The sequence below is a fragment of the Drosophila tropicalis genome, unplaced genomic scaffold (genome assembly GCF_018151085.1).
Source record: "Drosophila tropicalis isolate 14030-0801.00 unplaced genomic scaffold, ASM1815108v1 contig_845, whole genome shotgun sequence".
NCBI classification, from domain to species: Eukaryota; Metazoa; Arthropoda; class Insecta; order Diptera; family Drosophilidae; genus Drosophila; species Drosophila tropicalis.
The window spans coordinates 511,539-516,107 of NW_027173338.1; the positions used below are offsets into that span (position 1 = coordinate 511,539).

General features: G+C 38.3%; 1 long non-coding RNA gene across 1 annotated transcript; it reads left to right on the forward strand.

The window, feature by feature from the left end:
* Positions 1-1,995: 1,995 nt before the first annotated feature.
* LOC137581369 (uncharacterized) lies at positions 1,996-3,866 on the forward strand. Its single transcript, XR_011033124.1, has 3 exons — positions 1,996-2,303; positions 2,388-2,652; positions 2,712-3,866. It is a non-coding gene; the product is annotated as an uncharacterized lncRNA (long non-coding RNA).
* Positions 3,867-4,569: the final 703 nt, after the last annotated feature.

The following is a 4,569-nucleotide window of genomic DNA, read 5'->3' on the forward strand; positions in this document are numbered from 1 at the left end:
GGCCCTGACCGAAACAGAAATCAGGTCTCCACACACACAAATGTTTATACATTTTGGTAAGTAAGTACATATTGATGACTTGACACTGACTGACTGTCAAGTGTCACTCAAGAGACGACAAATCGCCGCACCAACAAAAAAAAGAGAAGGATTAGGCAGGCGGTAAGAACGGGTAAGACGAAACAATCAGACACCGGGTAAAGGGCGACGACAGTAGATTTGGAGTGTGGAATGAAAGGCTGGAGTCGAGTGGGCGTTCGGAAACAGCGTAATTCACACTTTTGTCACGGGCAGTTGACCAAAAAGACCTGCTGAGAACAAAACCGAATAGACCAGTTTCCAACGGAACTAAGCTGAACGGATATTGATGACACAATGTTGCACATTAAGTCATTCAATTCGAAATGAACGTTGCACAGCTGTGACGATTTTTAGCACCCAAAAAACGACAAAAAAAAGGAAAACACAACAACAAATCAATGACACATCAAGCGCAAAAAAGGGGTTGGGTTCGATTCGGGGGTCGTCTGTCTGGAAATGTTTGATGGTGGCCGCGGGGTTGAGGGGAGGCGGTGGGCGCGGTAGCAACTTCATTACTTTGCGTCATTAGGCACTCAAATTGTTGCCCATAGAGTTTAACTCTTTTGTATACCCTTCCATAAGAATGGGCATATATTATCATGGAGGCTTGATGGACCTAATGATGGCACGCTTAATTTTGTCATGCAATAATCGTTTACTTTAATTTTAAATATAATAAGATATATCAGATATCCATATTTAGAATGCATTGAATAATCTATTATCCTATTTTTTTACAATTAATCATTATTAATCCATCTCACTAAATAATCCAAAATCCTTGGAAATTTTTCAAATTTTAAAAATTATTCGGTCTATCGATAATTTTTTTATATTTCCAATCGTTAATCGTGATTGTAATATGATAATAGATTGATTTAATAGAAAACCTTAGAGTCTTGTCTAGATTTCCATCGAAATTTCTACAAAGCACTATGAAAATGTAATTTTTTTTTTAAATTCGTGTATATCTAAAAAGTTGATTATTTCGTTTTATTATTTTCCGATTTTAGTAAGACATCAGTAAAAATCAATGGCTTGAAACAATTTATCTTATCTTCCTTAGTTTTACTCAAAAATTTTTACACGATTTTCTATTTTTCATTCATACAGTTAACCAAAAATGTGCAAAAATATGTGAAGACCTTAAATATTCATAGATTATTTCTACGATTAGCTAAGGAACTTATTTCACTGTCAGTTGCATAAATTTCTATTTCTTATTTAGTTTTTCTGTGACGTTTAGTTTTTCTGTGACGTCCTGCTCTTAACACAAGTTTTACGCTTGCAGGGTATACATAGATTGTATAGACCTTTCTTTTAAGCCTCTGCTACTTGTTTCACTCTGTGGCTCATATCGAAATCGTTGCGCTTCAACGCGAAACGGAAGTCTGCGTCAGCGTCTAAGGTGCGTCCGTCACTGGTCGACGGTGGAACATCTCTTCTGCCTATGTATGATGATGACTATGAAGTGACAAAAGGTCGCGCTTGGTCAGCGTCAGACTTTGCGACGCTGCGTCGGTTCAATCGATCGGCATTATTATCGACCCGTTCGAACAGTGCTAATATTGTCGAGTTAACTGCTGTTGCAGTTGTTCTTTCGTAATTTGCTTTTAATTTTTATGACTCTTGCACCCTTTTTTTTCCATTTTTGCCTTTTACTCGTGTAGCTCTGGAACTGTTGAAGCGTTGCCATCAACGCTCGTTGGCCGCTTCGAGTCGAGTAAATTAAGCGCGTTAATGATCGATTTTATAGCGAGGCAATAGACAGTAGATCAATATACACTATATATTCGAATTATAACGATATGCCTGTCAAAGGGTTACGACTTTTAACTATTGATTAACTGACTTTCTTAACGGTCGTCAGAGGGGGGACTGGACTGGACTTTCAAGTAGTTATTGTTCTATGGCTTGTAGCAACGAATAAAGTTATTAGTCTTAATAACGTTTGCAATGCATATTTTGCTCCATTTCAAGTGGTTGACTAAAGCAACGGACAAGCAGTTCTATTAGTTTTAAACGCTTCCGCACTTTGCTACTGTGTGGCAACCGGCTCTATTTGCTCCATCTGGGGAAGTTTTTGGATACATCGATTAAATGGCATTGAAATTCTAGAAACTTTTTTTTTGCCCCCCAACTACCTAACGACTGGCACGATAGTCTAATTTGCCAGACACGTACCAAAAATTAACAGCACACTGTGCCGAGTTGTCTAATAGGTAAGTTGTTGGCTTTCCATAGAAGTTGCCATCATTTGCATTTTGTGTGAAGGAGCAGCTGACAACTTTATTTCGTTACCATAGACCAAAAATGGACTCAAATTACAATCACACACACACACACACAGGCCACAAAGAGACTCCAATGAGAGGAACTGGGGGGGCCAAAACCAGGCCAAGTCTCCTAAAGTAACAAAAGCTAGAAGAGGAATCTGAATCTGACTTTAGCTTGAAACTTTGTCAGCAATTTATCATATTCCAAAATGATTTTTGCAAAGGGTCCTTTGACTTTATGATGAACTTTGTTTGAAAAGTCTACAGAAAAGATTAAATGGCTTTAGATATTTGTGTAAGTGTATTTACAAATTCGTTTTATTCAAAAATTCGTTACTTTTTCTCTTTTGTTAGTGACTGGCGCCCAGTTTCGATTTCAGTCTCCCGACGATTCCTTGTTGAAATCATGTGCATACGCTTGTCTGGTCTTTCACAATGAATTTGTGGCAAAGTCAAAGTGACTCCAAATTGGACACAGACTGGCATTCTGCAGAACACACACCCATACACACACACAATGGGTGGTGCAGCGCATTGTGGTGAACGCCACTTAATTACACGGAAGTATGCCTCAGCTGCTGCAACCAGCCAAAAAGTCAAGCCAAGCCAAGACAATTTATGCGGCTCAGTAAGTAAAAGAGTGAAGCTGAAGTGAAGTTTTAGCCTAGTCAGTTCAAGGTTGGAGAAACCGATGTAAGATGATATCCCTCGCTGGGTGGTGATGCAAAAACTAATTGCAACAAGATTGCTGCCCGTCTCCGAAAAGAAAAGAAGAAACACGCACATGGCGTGCCAAGTGCAAAACATTGGATATCCAAGAGTATAAATCAGCAAATATTTCAGCAATAATTCAGAATGCGATGGTGGTGGTGGTGGCTAAGGTGCACAAGGTGCTAGCTTGTTGACGATGGTATTCACGCCTTGACCAGACACACACTCACATGCAAGAATCTCGATATCTGGCTGGACCACATAATTAATAAGAGAAGCATGCGGGAATACAGTGAAATCAGCGACAGCGTTTCTAGACATTCAAGATGATTCTTTTTTTTTCTCTTTTTCCCCTTTTTTTATTTTTTGCGATTAATCAAGCGAATGAACAAGAGAACGAGACGAAATGAAACTCAACTCAACTCCAGCTGCGCCTTTGACATTGGCTTAAAATGTAATGATTTAGTTGCATATTCATAATTAGAGTGCATGACTCATGGCGCATCTTTATTTTGGGGGACAGTCGCCGGTTTCATTATCACAACTTTCAACTCTATACTCGGAGCATTCCAAGGCATTAGCGGCTCTTTGGTTTTTTTTGCCAGCTCTTTGCCTAATTGAAAGTCGGTTTCATTTCAAACGCATCTTCAGGGGTGGAGTTTTGGCCTAATAGCTGCTGCTGCCTGAAACTTGGAACTTGCCGATCGACCATCGCCCCAGTGCACGAGTAATTCCGGTGTTAATTTGTACGTAAGATGCCCCATCAATCATGTGGATGGGGCAAATGAAGAAGCACAACGAACAACAACAACAACTAAAAAGGCGAAGTTCACTTTGGTGGGCGTTGGCGGCTAAGCTTTTTTCTTACTCTTTTGTTTTTTGTGTTTTTTTTTTTTTTTTTTTTTTTGTTTGTCGGCAATTGAGTGAATGATGCGATTTTCGACCAAAAAACGGGTTCTTCTAGCCGGTCAGACAGACAAAGTAATTGTAAAAAATCGAAATAAAAGTTTATTTTAACGAAATGCTAATACTCTCTCTAAAGAAAAGTTGTTTAAAAGAATCCTAACCTTTTTTAAGTCTTCTCCAACTTTGCTGAAACTAATTTTTCATCAAATTGTAACAATTATATAAGTCTTCATATCTCGCTAACGTCCCTTGTTTATCTTTCCCTCCGCCTTTCATAGTAAGTTACCATAGATATACACGAGTGATATCGAATTTACAAAGTTTATAGACGATAGTCGATTTTTAAACAGCTCTTCTAACTTATTACTTACTAAGTAGCAAGGATACTTTAGGATAGTTAGAAAATTGATTTGCTGATCGTAGCACTTGCCAAATAGTTTTTATGAGGACAGTTTACCCTGTTCTTCTGGCCTTGAGTGTAGATAATCTTAATGATTAGTAGGACATGTCCAAATAGTTACCTTCTCTTCTTAAACTTCTTTTCATTCTTTTTCAACTTATTTGCCTAAAATAATTCTTTATAAGTCCCATATGA